The sequence below is a fragment of the Lathamus discolor genome, chromosome 14, assembly GCF_037157495.1.
Source record: "Lathamus discolor isolate bLatDis1 chromosome 14, bLatDis1.hap1, whole genome shotgun sequence".
NCBI lineage: Eukaryota > Metazoa > Chordata > Aves > Psittaciformes > Psittacidae > Lathamus > Lathamus discolor.
The window spans coordinates 4,811,148-4,830,146 of NC_088897.1; the positions used below are offsets into that span (position 1 = coordinate 4,811,148).

At 42.8% G+C, this 18,999-nt stretch overlaps 1 protein-coding gene across 1 annotated transcript in view; it reads left to right on the forward strand.

Annotated features, from left to right (window-relative positions):
- The first annotated feature begins 5,687 nt into the window (after positions 1-5,687).
- MYL10 (myosin light chain 10) overlaps positions 5,688-18,999 on the forward strand; it is a 90,410-nt gene continuing 77,098 nt past the window's right edge. Inside the window, exon 1 of the mRNA XM_065694390.1 lies at positions 5,688-5,706. The gene's annotated coding sequence lies outside the window, so the exon portion shown is untranslated. The remainder of the gene's footprint in view (positions 5,707-18,999) is intronic.

The following is an 18,999-nucleotide window of genomic DNA, read 5'->3' on the forward strand; positions in this document are numbered from 1 at the left end:
GTATTGCTGGCATATCACTGAAGGTCACCCAAAGAAATGAGTGGCCACCAGATATTTTTCCTTGAGGTATCTGCATAGTGCTTTTCTCTCTCTGATACCTCACTGTTACCACTTATGATTTCTGAAGGACCGTAACATTTTTTCTTCAGGCAAGTATTTCATGCCAGCATTTGGAACATCATTTTTTTCAAAAGACAATTTCTGCTTTGAAACACTAGCAACCATTTACAGGTTTTCACATTTGATATGCTACCCCTGATGAAAACTGAGTGCAGCAGAAGTACCCTTCTACAATGCACAGGTGTCCACCGCACACTCAAAGCATCAGACTTTGTGATATGGAGGAAAAAAGAAACCTCTTTGGCAGAAGTAACATGGAAGACAACATTTATTTTTTTACCTGCTATGAGAGGTCTGAATTCTAGTCTTGTTTAATCCAGGACAGAAGCCAATGATGGGACGGGATGGAGTGTTTGCTCTGCTGACTCTTCTGGTTAAGCTGAGGACAAGACCAAAGTTAATATCACAGTGAATCCTTGCAGAGATCCTGCTTACAGCTGTGCCCCACAAATCTGCATGCCACTCAATGCCAGTGGTTTAAAATCTGCCAGTTTCTGTATATGCAACTGATTAATTTTGGTATGTACGAAAATGTTCATGTGTCAGTGTAAAACCCCCAAATCCTGTACACACAAATGCAGATCATTCAGATCAGCATGTGCCATTTGAATGATTGTCTTTCAGCATCCGTCCTGTTGCTTTTTTTTTAGCTCTTGCTCTTCAACTTTTCTTCCCGTAGACTTAAAAACTTGTGCCATGTGAAAGGGCCCTAGTTACATTGGCTAATTCTTGCTTCTTCCTTAAAATCATACACATTAGTTAGCATTCACTTTGTAAATTGCTCTGGATTTGATAAATGCAATATTTTGTGTGGAACAAGTTTTGACGGATTATCTCCATGCACATTTTTAAACTTAACATGTGAGTTCTACAAATTCCTCATTTGTTTTCATGTTAACTTAGCATCCATGAAGCTAAAAAGCATTTAATAGATATCATTCACTGATCATTTCATTAATAATGATCTAGCTTGTTACTAATGCTTCTATTTCACGGAAGCAGAAAATGAGATGCAGGTATCTGAAAGAATACCATTTTAGAAGGGTTAATGGTGCAGAATTGGCTTCTGATTTCTAGAACTCACCTTGTTGAGGGCTCAGCTCTTCTAAACTGCCTGTCTACAAGGGTAAGAAAGAAACTATTAAAACATGTGACACCTATTAATCTACTTTTAGGTATGTAGCTGTGAACTGAGCCCACAGAAATAAAATCTCTCATACCTGTGAGATCATGTACTAGAAAATCAGTCCCAGCACACCCAAAAAGTTGGCCCCACATTGCATTTCCTTACACAAATAGTAATAAAATACTTTTTTTTTTTTTTCCCCAAAAAATATTTTATTTTAGGGAAATGCAACAGGAAAGAACAAAAGTAAAATCCCCATTTGAGAAAGCCCAGCATGTGCAACTTCACTGTAACAGAAGGCAGAAGGTCTAAGAACAAAAAAAGGACTAGTGAGTCCTGCACACAGATTCTCATAAATTAGCTCAGGAAACCAAATGCAGAGCACTGCGTGCTAGGGAAGGCTGGTATCATAAAACAGTTTTTAAATCCTTTAACAATATTAAAATTCTGCTCAGAAACAAGGACTGTAATACAATTTTCCTCTCTCCTTGCTTGAAAATCAATTGTGCAGCTCTTTCCTTTGTTAAAATTTTTCAAAACTGTAAAAAAATGGAATCAGTTCCCGCCCTGGAAAAATGAAGGAAAGTGCTTAATCCATTGGTGTTGGTGCACAAAGTGCATTTGTTGTGCTGCTGACTGTAACACGATCTGAACCAAGGAAGGAGAATGAACGCTTTGCGGCCCCTGATGGATTTCAGATTTATTAGACACTGGAATGTTTTTTTTTCCCTCCTTGTCTATAAGAACATGGTGTGTAAGATGATAAAGGGCAGGAATAAAGGGAGCAGACACTGTAGCCCTTAAAATTAAAAGAACTGGTTTTAGATTTTGAAAGTGTCAATGCATGAAAAAGCAGCCTAAATGTAAGCGTTGCATTATTCAGTATGCTTTCCTCTTGGAAAGAAAAACATTTTGCAGCTACTGACAAAGCTATGGACATGTGACTAATACTACTTTTATTTTTCTATATGGAGAAAAACACCATCACAAAGCATAAATGGAATATTTGTGCTGTAAGATAATACACGCATACCTGTAAATTATGAGTGCAAGATGTAATAATTCATCTTTAGTTTCATTACTCATGCACTATGGAGCTTTCAAGATTAGGGATAGATTTGTTATGCCACTACATTCCAGTATATGTTTTCCCTTCTTTAACCCTCTCTCTCTTCTCTGGCACTTACATCCTATACAGTAGGAGCAAGTTTCTTTGCACCAGCTCATACAGGCTGCATAATCTACACAGAAATGGCATAATTTTCAAAGGACATATTCATGATCCATTTTATGATGTTATCCAGGCTGAAAAAAATTAGCTCAGGGTAAAGAGATAGAATTTCAACTATATTTTGGGGAAAAGTTTCCTATTCAGAGTAGAGCTCCAAGGTGTAACATTAACAAAAAACTGGTTTATTCTAATGTTACAGGATTGTTCTCTTGAGCTGCCAGGATGGGAAACACAGTGGTCTGCTTGTAGTAGTGGTAGTTTCGTTCCAGTATCTATATGTTGCTTTTTGAAAGGGAATAACGGAAGTCTGGAACGAATTGCTTCAATAATTAGAATTCCTATGTAAATGTAAACAACAAAACTATTCACAAAACCTGATGTTTAATATAGAAGCAGTGGAATAAACAAGCTCTGTTCTTCTGGTTTTGACTCTGTATGTATTCTAAGTGTCTGAAAGCAAAGTACATATGACAGAGATGACAAGACCAAGGAGACAAGTCAGGCTAGTGTGCTTGGAAGCACTGGGACTCCAGACTCTGCTAGGGTCTGCCACTGAGTTATTGTGTAATCTTGGGTGAGTCATTTAAATTCTTTATGTGCTGATTTCACCAGTCTGTAAAATAGGTGTAATCCTCCCCCATTTACCTCAGACAGCAAAAATATCTATAAAACATCTTAGATGACATGTTATGTTCAGGCAATATTTTTTTTTTCTGTATGAGAAAAATTCTCATATGAGAATTCTCTGTATGAGCTGTACTTGTCCACAGATCTTTTTGACCTGCAAATCTCTGCCCCCAGACACACACATACACAGTCATGTCAGTTCTGCCTGAAAGATGAGTTGAACATGCCTCTACTGTGAAATCAAACTCACCTTTCTGCTCCTATAACTGCAGGAGAGAAATTATATTAGGTACCAAACTTCAACTCTTTTCAATGAGACTGCATAGGCCCAAATCATGCTTGTCTAAATCAAGTGAGAAGTCCCAGTAAAAATCAGTAGGATGCTTCAAGCCATTAAGGAAAGAGGGATCTGGTCTCTCGTAGGGCATTGAGGCAAAACAGACACACTACTGCAGTTTGCATTGGACAGTTCTCAATTAGAATGTCAAGATTTATAGTGCATTTTATCCTGCTTTCATTCTTCGTTGTTCAGTTTAACTTCTGACCTATGGTTATTGGCAGAAGAGGTCTTGTCCCAGAGGGCCATTAGTCCCTTCCAGAGAGGCCTTCTAAGAAGTGCCAAAAAAGAAGGTGGGAAACAGGTCTCTTTGTAACAGGACCCCCCCTCCTTCTCTGAAATTCTCACACAATCAATGTGATAGGATACAAGAAAACAGGAGATCCTCTGCATTTTTCTGCAATGAGTAGTTAAGGTCATTCTGTCCTGCCCTGACAGGAGATCAGATGGAAATAAATCCTGTAGAAAGGGTCAACACTAACTGTGTCCAAAACTCCTCATGGAGTTAAAGAAAACGGAGCTTATAAAGAACCTATGTTGAGACCCTAACAAGAGCCATAGTAAAGTGTGACATCCAGGCGTTCTCCACAGGGCTGGAGTTCACAAAGCTCTCACCCGATATGGGACATATCCTTAAAGTATGTGACAGAAGAACGGAGGTTGCAGATACATCCCTGAATTTGAAAATAAAATCTGCATGGGAATAAATAGGTTTACTTGGATATTCCAGCCTAATGTGTTCCCTTCAAAAAGGGAATGATAGGAGTGCTGAGGGGGAGCCTGCTGGCATGGAACTAGCACAGTTTCTTGAGGCAATACCACGACATTGCTGAAAACATCAAAGAGGATCAATGATCCTGCTCTAGGACTGTGCTGATGACACAAATTAAGGGCAGTGCTGTAGACTGTGGAGGGCCAGAGTATTCCAGGGGAAGACACGTATATCCTGGGCATTCCAGCATCAGGAAAAAGATGAAATGTAATAGGACGAGATATCAGGCTGTGCAGTTTGAGATTAATAAGAATCATGCTCTGTGGTGAGCAAGATGTTCCTCAGATGGAGACGTCCTTACAGCAGTGAGGTTCTCCAAAGGCCCTCCCATGGACACAGAGGGACAAAAATAACCTGGGTAGCTTTAGGATAGAACCAGATTCGTTTGCAAAAGGGATTATATAACGTAGCTGCCTCTAACAACAAAGGACTCGTCTGATGAACCAGAAGGCCCCTTCCAGTCCTATTGTTCCTGCTATTCCCAAAGTTAAATTAACACCAACCTTGCCTAGCAACATCATGTTTCCATGTGTGTAGAGATGGAGTTTGCCCTGGAGCTCTTGGGACGAGATGTCTCTTTTTAAATGGGAACTGAAAAGCCTCACAACAAAATGAATAACTAGGAGAGGTCCCAGGTTTATAATTAAAAAACAAACAAACAAAGTAATGGATTTAAATTGTCCCAGTTTCAGGGGCAGAAAGACCTGTGATGATAAAGTGCGCTATAGGAGTCTCACCTTAAATTCCCCTCAGGAGTGGCTTGCAGCAGGCTGCATGGCATTCAGTCCTCTGAGCACCCGCTATCCTCTGCCAAAGTGGAGCAACAGGGACCGAAATTCTGGGAGGACTTTTCCCTGGAAAGCCGGGATCAGGCAAGTGTCTCCCGTCTCTTTCCTCCCAGCCTGGTTTCTCACTGCATTCCCTGTCAGCATGACACAGCTCTATATCCGACAGAGCTCCATACCCCACAGACCTCATCCCATGCAAAACCCAGTGCCTGGGAGCAATCTCCCCCACCTGTGTTACATATATATATATATATATATATATATATATATATGTTTTAGTATGAAGTATGCGACATGGGGCGAAATCCAGCTCCTCTCCCGTCTGCATGGCTGCCGGGAGTCTGTGAGGGAGCAGAGGCAAGGCGCCTCACGAAGGCGCCATTTTGTCTCCTGAGGGGAGCCGTCGGGCAGCCCCGCAGTGCGCGGCCTTCCCTTGGCAGCGCGGTGTGAGGGGCGGCTCTGCCATTAGCGGAAACAAAGGGCGGTCAGCGAGTGCTACTGGAGTTGGGGATCCGAGGGTCTGTGCAGGTAATGGCAGCGCCTCTGTGCCTCCGGCTGCGTCTCTTCAGTGCAGCCACTCCAGAACTTGAGGTGTGCAGCTGCTACCAAGCCTGGAACTGAACGATAAAATGGGAGGGAAAGCGCCTCCTGTGGCAGTGCCTGAAAGCTGACAGAGCCGTCTTGGAGCACCCAGTGCAAAGGAAGGTAAGTGAAGTAACAGCCATTTAAAATATGCCTGACAAGAAATTCCCCATCCAGAAGGTGGACCTCAATGGTGGAGACGGTGTTTTAGCCTGTGTGACCTCTTTTCCTGGAAAACCATAATTAGAGAACCTTTAGAAATGACTGCAGCTGGCACCTCGGTTTCAGAGCAGCGCCTTGCTGGCACTCACCAGCTGGGACAGGTTCAGGTTGTGGGGCAGAATGGGTGAACCCCTCCATCTCACCTCCAAAGCAGCAGCACTGCTGCCCGGTCCTTGGAATGGAGCTGGAAGGGAGTAAGCTGAGGATACCCTCCCCCTGGGAGGAGCTGCCTCCACCACCAGAAAGTGCCAGGCCCCAGCTTTCTGTTGGGATTGCCAGTGTGGTTTAGTAGTGCAACAACTTGCTCACAAGACACAGAGCAGAGCCCACCTACTCGTTCCTCTGAACAGCCCTCAGTCGATAATGACTTTCAGTCAACGGCCTAGCTTTGAACAGATGCCTAGAGGTGAAAGGATCTGTATTCCATTACTAGCCCCTTCAACTAGCCAGGGTCCCCTAGGTTAAATATTTTTAGCAACAGCTTGTTTACATGTCAAACTTGTCAATGAGCTTCTGGGGCAGTGCTGCTGCAAAGCTGTGTTGGTGGCAGCCAGTGAGCTTTCTCTATGCACAGAACTAAAGCCTTCTAAAGGGCTCGTCAGATATATTCTTCCTACCGTGTCACAAGAGCAAGACTAATTTCAAAGAAATGCTCTTTATTTCTACTTAAAACTGCTAAGGAAAATATCCAGCACTGTCTTTTTTCTTGTCATCTGTTTGACAAGTGTCTCATAAAACAAATTGAGAGGTTTAAATCTCTGAGACAAAAATCAATAAGAGAATAAGTAAAGAATAGGAGGAAGTCAGCAGGCTGAGATTTATTTCATTGGAAATGTTTTTTCAATGGATTTACTAATAAATCTAGAGTGGCTGGTGCAGCTGCCTTTGATATGCAGTATCCCCTGTACTTAGATGGAAGGTACACATGAAAAGGAGCTTTGAATACTGATTTTTACAAGGGTGTAAATCAGTGAAGCCCCACACGTTAAATATACCACCGGCATCTGCTTCAGGTAGAAGTTAAGAGAAAGGGTTTGTTTGTGTGCCAGAGTTTTTCTCTGTACTTTTGCCATTTTTTGTTTAATATATTGCAGTAATTGTGATCAGGGCCTTGCTGTGGTGGATGCTGAATACTCTGTTGTAATAAAATCATCTCTGTCCCAACAAGTTTATGGAGTTTCAAGGGCAGGAAGCTCCACTGAAATACGAAATATGGGCTGACCAGGGAGTGAAGTGTGTGGTGGTGGAACCAAGCTGTAGTATCTTTTGAAAACCTGTTCCAGTGAATACTTCCCTTGTGGTCATGGAAAACTGGGAAAAATTAAAATCAAACAGATGATTCAAACCGGACTTACAGATAAAGAAAATGAAACAGAGTCTTGAAACAGACCAGAGAAGGTCAGCATGGACTGGTTACCAGTCATTTTTAGGTTCATCCCACAGCTGGCGTATGCTCTAGGAAGAAGGGATATTATCCTGAGTGACAACAATAATAGTTGTTACTGAAATGCGTAGACTTTGATGTGGACATGTAGCAATGCCTGTCAGAATGCCTGTCCTCCCTGCTGCACGTTCCCAAAGACTCTGATCTTTTCCAAAAGCCCAGTAGATGAAGAAGAAACTATAATGATCTCCTTGTTGAGTAATATTAGTGGTTTACTCCAACTGGCACACATGACAGATGGCTTTGGGTAGGGAGCTTGTTGCTGGGGTCTGTGTATGTGCGTATGTGCTAGGAGGGGTTCCAAAATGACATGGTTCACTATTCTATTTGAAATTAAACAAATAGTCTTGGATGCTTTTACAATGTCAGATGGGAAATCAGCCAGAGACTGGCTGATATCTTATTGTTCCTTGTTCTTCAATCACTTCTGCATTTTTCAAAAGATTTCTCTGCATCAAACATATCACAACATGGTTAAGTTCCGTCTTTCCAGTTCACAAATTTGATGTTAGGAAGACACATCGAAAGTGAGAATAAATCAACAGAAATGGTCATTTTCATCCCCTTATATGACTTTTCTCAAGTCAGTATGAGAAACATTTCACAGCTAAATGTGAAAACTGGCACCTCATTACCTACCTTATTATTTCTCATGACTTATTAAGGATTATTATCTTCATTCGTTATCCTTCTTAACATTGCATACCCTGGCTATTGTATCATGTTATTACTGGATAGTAGTAGCAAACCCTTACATTTAGGTCACTTAAGGAGCTTGTATTTAAAAATACCTATGGATATTAGTCTAAAGGGTGCAACCAGTACTGTGATTTGCGCAAGGCTTTGAAAATGGAAAGAGGAAAAACGTGGACTGAAAACTGTGTTATTATATTCAAAATGACTGTCATAAAGCCATCTGCACAGTGGGGCTGAACTGAAGTTACATGGCCCACCTGAAGTCTGTAATTTCCTTCATTTTTGAGCACTTCTCTCTGAAATCAAAATAACATTGCATTAACACAGTGTTTTTTAATGCAGTTATGCATATGTGCATTATACAAACTCACACACATGTATACAAATATATTACTGTGGAAAGTCAGGCAACCATAGTAGACAATACTACCACTGTTTTCCATAACACACACACACACACACATATTTAAATCTTCATAATTGAAAGAGGGATAATAATTTCCCTATGTCACAGAGCTTTAAGGGTAAGTTATATGGTTATATATGGGTTTCACCATGAATTGTTAAATGCCATAAAGTGATGGCTATAATTTATACAACCCCCAACTCTCTACCACCCATTCAAAGAGGTCAGTACAGTTTGCAGAGCAGCAAAGTTTGATCTCCATCTCTTTGAGGAGAATGTGGAGAATTGGCAAAGTCCATATGAATGCTCCATCCCTGGCAGTGTTCAAGGCCAGGTTGGACAGAGCCTTGGGTGACATGGTTTGTGAGGTGTCCCTTCCCATGGCAGGGAGTTTGGAGCTAGATGATCTTGAGGTCCTTTCCAACCCTAACTATTCTATGATTCTATGATTCTGTATTATGGCTCAGCACTACAGCTAGAATTTCTACCCAAGCTTTAAGTATCAGCTTTTGCCAGAAACTGTTCAGTAGTCTTTCATGATGAAGACTGGCCAGACCTTAGTTTGACTTCCAAGTCAAGAGCAGGACTCTTCATGTTTCAGCAAGAAGGCAGTATACATATCCACACATATTTTTCAGATATTCCGTGATATCTGCATGCTGTGCTCCACACCTCACCACATCATCTCCACATCAGAATGGCCTGTCTGGGTTTTCATTCAAAATCTACCATCCATGTCCTGACCCTGTTTGATCTCCTACAAGATCAAAGTCTGAAGAAGTTGAAAGACACACGGTGACATGATTTATCCTCAGGGGAGCATGATGGCTTCTGAAACTTCTTACTCCTGGGATGCCACACACTGTCCCCCTGCCCATAAGATGGAAATACTATTTTGTTTCTGATCTGGCTTGTCTAAATATATGTGGGAGAATAGCAAATGTCATTGCACAGGGACCAGAGCAAGATGTTGCAGAGAAGATGAGGATGTTAACTCTTCTGCTGTTTTAGATTTCCAGGCTGCAGTGTAATCCTACAAAATTAAATAATATGATCAGGATTTCCCCTTTTCCTCTTGACCTGACTTTTAAGCTAGGGCTAAGAATTGCAGCACATTTCTTTTCCCAAAGCAGAACACAATCCTGGATAAAAGTCAGTTTAGTTGAGAGAAAAAAAGTAAAACAAAAATAGATCTTTTCCATAAACAAAGCTGCTTTCCATTTTGCTAACGTAAACAGGCAAATGCATTAAGAGATCATGCCACCCAGGCCCTGGAAAAGAAGCAGGAAAATATATTTCTGAGTATTTTCTAAAGGTGCAAAGATGGCTGAGCTTAAGGCAGGCTCGTCAGAACGACAAGGCTTTATAGACAGGGTTCACCTGGGACTCAGAACTATACTTCCAGATTAGGTCAGATGCAGCATCCCCTCCTTCCCAGATGAAATCTCTGTTCACAGTAGGCACCAGTGCACCTTCAATCACCTTGTATTCTCACAAAAAAATATAGCCGTTTGCAGTAGTCTGTATGGGTGTGCAAAGAGAGCTTCAGGTCTCTGGGCTTGGACACGAATCTGGTTTAGTAGTGGCAAAATAGCCTTTTAGCAATGTGAGTGCTCACCTTTGCAGACTGAGAGGCTGCCACAATTGTCTATAGGATGGTGTTCAGGCTCTTGCTGTACCAGCTCTGCAGTTCTCCCAGGAACCAGAAGCAAGGAGATGAAACAAAAGAAGTAAGAAATGAGAGGTGTCCTAATTATGGACGGGCTTTTCTGACAATCAGGCTGAAGTCAAGCAACTGGGACAGCCCCTGTTCTGTAGAGCCCACACTTCTTTACCACTTGAATCATTTCCTTGGTGGGAAATTCACCCCACTCTACTGCAAGACCCACATACTACTTAAGCCATCAAAATAGTCTTCCTGTAATTGTCTGGAGATGTCTGCAGTCTAGATTTCTACGGTCTGTAGGCATCTGTAGTTAAATGATGCTTTACAATAAATCGCACCTGGGAGATGCTGCATTCTTCTGATACGTCTGGTTTGCGATACATTTCAGTCATGCGTTTAATTAATGTGCTGTAGCACACAGCTCTTCCCAAGGTAACATCCTCACAGACCCCCTTTTGTTGTTTTTTTGTTTTAAAAACATCTGTGGTTCTGTTACTCAAAGCAACCTACTAATACTAATCTCCCACCTAGATACTGCAGGGCAAATTCTGCTTTCATGCATGTTGCATTAGATTAAAACCTGTGTGTGAATATATACATATATGTATGCATATAAAGCTGGTAAGAGCAAAGCTTTTTTGGTGCTTGATACCATATCTGAGTCCAATGAATTTAAAAGACAATTAGTAGGCCCAGTGCAAAAGTGGCTTCTTCCACTTTGGCTGATAATAGAAGGGCAGATTTGTCATTTAGTTTCAATATTTGGATTCAGCCTAAAGATATGCCCAGTGACTCAAATGCTACTTCTTCAAACTGTCTCTTTGGAAAACAGTCTTTAGGATCTCAGCAGAACAGGGCACTTTCTGCTTTTTCTTGCTTCCTCTTGGGCCACAAATGCAGCAAGAAGGGCCTTTTGCAGAAGACTTTGACCCTCTATACAGGAAGTTCAAGTCTATGTGCAAATGAATACTATTTTAGCCAATATTCCACATCTATGGTTGTTTTCCCCTCCCTCCCCTCCCCCTCCCCCACCTCCCACCCCCACCCCCTCCCCCCCGAGAAGAGGATCTGGTTCAAGTTATGCTGGAGTTATATTTGGGGTAGTGTTTTCTTTGAGCTGGTTTTGATAATCTTCAGGTATGCCATCCCTCTCCCACTTGTCTTAGAAAATAAGTGCATGGAAAGAGCTAGTTTAGATTAATGTAACCTTTTTGATCCTTTCTTCTCCTTTACTCCCCTATTCCTTTTTCCTTCCTCTGTCCCTCTGCAGCTCCCATTAAGAACAAGTCAGTGAGTCATAAAGACACATTTTTACTCATTCACTACATCACAGCCCTACATGCTCACCCACTGCAGGGTTCTGTGACGCTTGATCTTTGTCACCAGGAACATCCAATTCTGTGGCCAGCTTTAAGGCCAAAGGGAACTCTACAAACCAGTTATTCTCTGTTTCCCCCAGGAACAAAACTGTGGTGATGTTACTACCCTCTAAAGATGTGTGGATAAGCATTAAAGTGCTGACCTGCTCAACACTTCTAGGACCCTTTGAACTGTAGATCTTTGAAGTGAAGGCTGTAACAAACTAGTGTATAATAAGCTGCTGCCCCATGCCAGGAAAGGCAGAGGTATCAGGGACTGATGGAAGCTTTTGAAGGCACAAAATGCTATTAAAAACTGTGAGGGACTAGAGAAAAAGAGCCAGTGGAAAAACAAACCTCTTTTCCAAGCAGTGATACATCTGACTTTGGCAAGTTAGAACTAGGGTCACTAAACCGGATTTGACGCTTACAAAATTTTGGGGTGGCTGGCTTATGGTTTTGGCTTAGGTACACTCTTGCTGAAATTGGGGCTTTACCAGAGACACTTAGTTCAGTTCAGGGCTTTCCTTACCTTTCTGCACCAATAAGTTGTTAGGGAGGGGAGAACCAGTCTGCATAGCAATAATTATTATCAATTGTATTGTGCTTTTTATCTTCAAAGTGCTTTACAGACACAAACTAATTATTTCTCTGCAACACCCCTGTGAAGAAGATGGTAAGTATCATTATCTCTGTTTTACCAATGGGGAGACTGAGCCAGAGCATTTAAGCGATTAGCCTGGGGCCACAGGGGCAGTTAGTGTCAGGGCTGGGAATGCAGGAGTGTCTCTGCTCCCAGTCAGCACCAGGCAACATATCTCTTTAGTAGGAACAAAAGGGAACCTTTCTCCAGACTTGGAACCTAAAAGCAGCTCATTTTTTTTGGCAAGGGATTATAAACTCTTTCTTTAAAATGTAATCATAATTGGAAAAAAGACTGTGGAGTAATGGCACTAGAGAGGGTTGAAAGTCAGCATATCTGCTTTATGGGTAAACCTAGAATTTGGAAATTTGGGAAAATTCCTGGAAAATTTGTGCAGGGGCTGAAGAGTTCTATTTCAGTGCAAAGAAAAAAAAAAAGTGACATATTTGAAATTTCCCATGGAAGGGAAAGTAGATTATAATAATTTTTAAATATCAAAATGTTTCATTACAGACATTTCAGAATGAAACTGAACCTGAAAGTCTGTGCTCTGAAGTTCCCAGTTCAGACATGGCTTGAGGGCTTTTAAATTCCTGCATGCCTATCGGCTCTCAGTGAGGTTCTCAGGGCTTCCACAGGTATGTTAGCCCTCACCTCCTGCCTGAGCACAATGCGAGCTGTGGGGTGCCTCTACTCAACCCCAGTGAAGAAATCAAACTCATTTAAAACCACCAATAGCTTGGCATAAGTATTTGACATTTGCGCTGGAACAGAAAAGGAGCAGTCATGCAAAGAGGTCCAGGTGGGAAGCAAAGAACACACAAAAGGAGGAGATCACTTGCTGGGCCAAATCTGCAATGGGAGCATTCCCACTGGAGTTGCTATTGCCAGCTTCATAGCTCCCTGAGCAGTGCGGTGTGGAGAGGCTGTTCCCACACTGTACATTCCAGAAACCTGTGCTCCATAGTACCTTATTGAGCATGCTATCTATAAGCCAGGTCAGGACTCTCTCAGAGTCTAACAGGCCAAAAAGGTTCTTGAATTTAATACAGTCATAGAACCCTAGACTCATAATACAGACTCACAGGCTGGTTTGGGTTGAAAGGGACCTCAAAGCTCATCCAGTTCCAACCTCTGCCATGGGCAGGGACACCTTCCACTACAGCAGGTTGTTCCAAGCCCCATCCAACCTGGCCTTGAGCACTGCCAGGGATGGGGCAGCCTCAGCTTCTCTGGGCTACCTGTGCCAGTGCCTCACTGTCACTTTGGTGGCACAAACAATTTTCAGTACTGAGTTTTCATACAGCTGTGAGGAAGATCTCCTCCAACTGGGTTGTTTCTGCTGTGCATCAGACTCCAACCTGCTGATCTGAGAGACCAGAGTGGAGTTCTCTTCTTTTTCCTCCATCCTCTTTCCCTTTAGCCCTGTAGTGCCAGTCCAGCTCAGAGGAGGTTGTACTGTTAGGTATCAGCTTATAACTAAATTCCAAGAGTTTTGTCCTGCAAACATGCCAGGAAAACATAGTTGTTGACAGCCTGTCATACTTTCAAAGAGGTTTGATAGTTTTTGGTATGAGATAGGAGGTCCCCCTAGCCACCCCTCACAGCCAGTTGATCCTTGGTGCTCTACTGTGAGGTGGAGCAGTGTTGGAAGGCATGGAGCTTGAACAGATTGTCAGCAACTGAGTTACAGCTACCTGCTGTGTGCTAACCAAAGAGTAACCTGGAGCAGCAGCCCTGAGTGATAACCCATCAGGTAGGATATGCTTGCCTTCCTCGTGTGAAAATGAGTTACGGATTAGGGAAGGAGCACACTCAGTTTGTGCTCCTTTTCCCATGAGATTTCCTTTGCCTGGCTGTGACCCTTAGAGAACAGAAGAGCAGTCACCAGCCATAGGCACTGCCTAAGGAGTGGTGCTGGAGAGAAGCTGGGTTTCCAGGGCAGGACAATAGGAAAAAAGGCATCCTCTTTACTCTGAGCTTTGCATTTTTGTTTGGAATCATGAGCTGATGGAGAACACAACACTTTTTTGCTCAGCTTACGGTACCTAAGAGGGGTTAGCACTTCTGACAAAATAAGAATACTCAACACCCAGTCAGGGCGACACTTCACATAGCTCTGGTTCCCTTACAGCCTGAAAAGCTGAGCCAGCTCCTCACATACTCAGAAGCTGCTATGAGGGCTGGATTTTCTAAGGAGCTGTGTAGCCTGCCAGCTTGGCACTGCTTAAAATCTAGATACTGATTTTGGTGCCTAAATGGGAGCTGAGCTCTTGCAAATCTGTGTCTGATCGTGCATGCTGAGCTGTTCTGCAAATCCTGGCTATCAACACTCTGCATTCTTGTACTTCCTGGTTGTGAGCTGTGCTGGGAGCAAAACTATCAAAGCACCACAAGGAAACCACTCCTGCTATAATCAGGAAATACAAAAAGTCTCAGGAGCCAAACTGTTCAGCCACCTATTAGTGTTTGGGAGATGGTTGTACCTCTGGTACTGCTTTATCCTTAAATGGAACAGAGCTGTGCAATGGCAGGTGCTATGAACCCCTCTAAAATAGAGACAATCCCAGCACTGAATAGTTTATAATCAAAATAGAAGACGAGGCAAAAAGTGTGTGCAACAGATGGATAGATTTGGCATAAGGAAACCATGGGGTAAGTGTTATAGTGAGTGTCTCCAGTATAGTTTGCAGAGCAGAAAAGAGCAGTCAAGGATAAGCTTATAGTTGCTTACCTTACCTGACCCCCTAAACCTTTTGAGATTTACCCACAACAATTAATTATTCCTTTGACTGGCCAAGATGACTCACAGCTGCTCATGCCATCCCGAAGCTCAAGATCTAAGTAAATTTATTGAAATTAGTGGTGGCTCCATTCCAGGAAACTTGCATTTAGTTTTGACTCAAAGAAGCTCCGCACCCTTCCCACCTCTTGTTTCTCCCCTCTGCTCTTCCAGCTCTCAGAAAATGCAAAGCTATACCCAGCTTCGATCTAATAGTGATTAACACTCAGGAATGGGAGTCATGAGATCTGAGTCCTATTCCTGTCTCTACTACAGGGTGGTTTGGCGTGAGTCACTTCCCCTCTCTCTTCCTCAATATCCTCGTTTGTAAAATGGGGTTAACAATACTGACCTATCTCTCTGAAAAGTTGTGAATTCATTAGTATCTGTGAGCATTCGGCTAGCGGACGTTCTGGAGACTCTCCCTGGCTTTAGCAGCTTTGTGTCTGGCACAAACCATGTGCATAGTGCAAAGAAAGTTCAGGGTGTTAATTATGGGACTGTTATGGATTGTTAGGGGTTTTTATCTTCTGAATTGACTTACACCTCCTTAATAATTAATATTGCCAGGAGGGCAGACAAGAGGGAAATCAGATAAATGAAGTTAACCTAGTTCTCATTTGGGAGAGAGTTTACCAGCTTCTTACGGAGTGAACTTACTTACTTTGGTGTTTACCATTACAGTGTTCTCTGCAACTTCCTAAGGCACCTTTCTTTTTAATATCACCCTTTGGTTTCAAGAATAGGCCCACACTTGTGTCATCCCCAGACTTTGCTGCCATCTCCACTTTGCAGATGCTGATGCAGTGCTGCAACTAGGTGAAATCAACTCATCTAGTTCACTGAGAGTCAGCTGTCTGGGGAGTCCTCCCTGTGATGACTTTCACTCATTTCACAAAGACCATTCACTGCTCTCTTTTGATACTTTAGCCTTTTAGGAGAACTAGAACTAGACCTTAGGGAGCTGAAAATGGACATTTCAGATACTCTTTTTGAAGCCCTGATCTCAGTTCCTCCTTCATAGGACATGAACCTACAGCTTTAAGAGCCCAGTTCAAACATTTTCTGCCTCCAGCAAGGTCTGTCCCCTTAAAAGCTGACACTGCATCCTTTGCAAACTCCCTTAGTTTGGTGTTTCCACACTGGATCGGTGGACTGGACAGCTTTGCAGAGTCTTTTGTACAGAGAGCGTGGTGTTGGTGGGTTGCGAGAGCATGAGGATGGCTCAGCCAAGTGTCTGCCCAAGCGCTCCACCTGTAGGAAGGTGGAGGAAAATCCTCAGAAGACTGAAACCGCTCCGGTTTTTTCCACGAAGGGCCCGTGGCTGTTGCACAGCTGGGCAGGCCCTTCTGTGCACTTCTCTTTTCTTCCGAATGATGCCACCCATCACGACTGGCTGGTAGCTGCAGCAGCTGCACCAACTGTCAGCTTGAGTGTCACCTCTTGATGGAGAGGTTGGTAGACTGCAAGGACAGGAAGGAGATACCTTCTACAGCAGCTGAAGCCACAGCTGCCTGCAAGAAACAAAAGAGTGGAGGTTGGGAGGTATTTGACTTCCTGAAGCAACCTGCTGAAACTGTGGAAAGAAAGAAAAATCACAAGGAGGAAAGGCAGGCAGAGGAACTGGAACAGGTGATTTGAGTCTCCCCCCAGCCCAAGAGAAACCATGGTGCTTTTCTTCTGACAGTGCCTCCCTGTGCAGAATTGTGGTCTTGAAACAGTAATAAATACAACCTGGTCTTTTGAAGCTGCATGCAAGAAGAAATAGGACGCACCCCCGACACAGTACAGCATGTGTGTGGTCCTTGGTGAAAAAGTGTATGAGGCAGAAATAAGGAAGGCGAGAAAATTAAATGGAATTGTTTCTTTGACTGGTTCTTGCTGGTTTTACCATCTTACGTCTAGACTTGCCAGATACTAAAATTTCTAATCTGCATTTCAGTTTCAAACTCAGGAACAGAATAGCAGCACCACTTCATCAAGCAGTAGAAGAGGGGTGTTCAGGGGGCTCCACATGCATGGCTGATCTTTTTCTTTCTCAAGTGTGGTGAGACACATGAAGCCGTGCTGCAGTAATGTGCTTTTGGCACTGCTACTCTCACCTGATTACACCGTCCTTCCCCTCTGGTGTGACTGGCACTGTTCAAGCTTCTGTGCCTGAATTCACGGCTCCCACAAACTGGGCAAGTTTCCAGCCCATTATTAGTTACCTTATGTCTATATTCTTGAGATCAAGTGCCCCACTCTTTCCTTATCTTTTTTCCTTTATCCTCTTATTTGGAATGCAAACTTCACATGAAGGATCATGTCTATCTTACATTTGTTCATTGCATAGCACATAAGAAACATTATTAATAATAGTATTGGAATCATCACAGTAACACATGAGTTAATGTTCCTTAAGATCCTGTCAGCTTACTGAATTACAAGCAAACATATTTGGTACATGAACTAAAGGACTCATGTACTTGCCAGAACTCAAAGCCAGATCACAGGTTCATATTTCCCTTTCTAACACTGCTGCTTATTCTAGACCTCCCTACAGAAGTGGAGGGTGGCCATTCTTTCCCTAGACCTGAAGCACAAGGTGCTAGCTGTTAGAAGAAATGCACACAAAGAGTAAAGCTAGACCATGGTATAAAGGAGGCGCTGGTTTTAAACAAGTTTTGAATTGTGCCTATTTCATATTTTAAAGCTTGTCTTTGGGATGTCAGCATTTTGGGAATGTGGAAGGGAAATTCAGTTAATACTTCATCCATGGATAAATAGAAGGCTCTGCATTCTCAGGGAATCTCAAAGAATTTCTACTAGTATAAATTGCTATAGCTCTGCTGATTTGAAAGAGGAAGGAGACAAGAAGGGTGTCCTGACTGAGGGTAGGTTAATCCCCTGAGGTTGCTCAACTGATGTACTATTCCCTGTTTTGCTACAGATTTCTTGTGTGACCTTGGGCAAATCACTCTCCTTCTTGGTATCACAGTTTCCCATCTGTAAACTGGTGAGAGCAACAACCACCCTGCCCCAGAGCGGTGTTTGGAGGATAAATATGTTATAGAGGCTTGGAGCTGCAGGAGTACAATAGTGACAAGGTTCAGACAAATACTGAAGATGGATAGAAGCTGACAATCAGGCAGACTTCTATTAGCAGCTAATTCATTCTCTCTGGTTAATGCATATTTTTAGCAGGCTGTTGTTGACTAGACAGGCACACAAGTCTGTCAATTAGCAGTGTTAGAATGAACTAAATCTCTGCACCCATAGCATTTGTGGAGGGAATTCAGAACTCCCCAACCCTGTGGCACAACACCTGCACTACTAATAAAGGGTGAAGATTTTCCTGTAAGTGGAGGTACCATGTGCTGTGTGAAGCAAGTGCCCAAATGCAACTGGCGTTTCCAGCGCCGGGTTCTGAGCAGCTTTGGTGTGCGGTACAGTGACAATTAAGAAGTCTTAGGTGGCCATGGATTTATTACAATGTGTTTGTAAAACCTTGTCAAGGCACCATTTCAATACAATTCATGACCAGACATTCCAGCGACTGGTGCTTAGAGCCCCCTTGCAAGCTGCCCTGCAATACGATCAGGGAACACTGCTTAATTGTATTTCTTTTACAAAGTGATGACATGTCAAGCTCTGCTCCCGGCATGCTGGCTGGCACAGGAGGCTCAGCAAGTATGTGATTCTCGCACTGCAGCTGGACTCTAATGACATGAAAGGTGCTAATGCAATGCAACTGGAACCTTTAATTATCCGAGTGACTAATAGGAAATCTCTCAAAGGGTCCAGGAGAAAGAGCCCTATTCTTCACCGAGAGTTCCCTGAACTGTGCTTAGAAAAGGGGACAGACAAATGGCAAGTCTAAGAAGAGTCCCACAGCTGCAGTGTCTGAGAGAGGGTTTCTCTTTCCTTTGACAATTTGCTTGTCAGATATAGTAAGTGGAGAGGGAGAATATCACTGGGACCATTACTGATTTACACTAGTTGGTACCTAACTTGTTCTGCATCCTGCAGGTAACTGGATAAACCTGCTGATGAAACAAAAAGATTTGGATTGACTTTGAATGTGTTTGCGTTCAAGGAAGAGAAAAAGTGACAGACAGACAGCTGTCTCCCACTTGCTAATTGAATGGAGACTGTCAGATCTTAATGTACCTTGGGGATCATTTCTGTTTGATACAGAGATTCAGACCCTGTTTCTT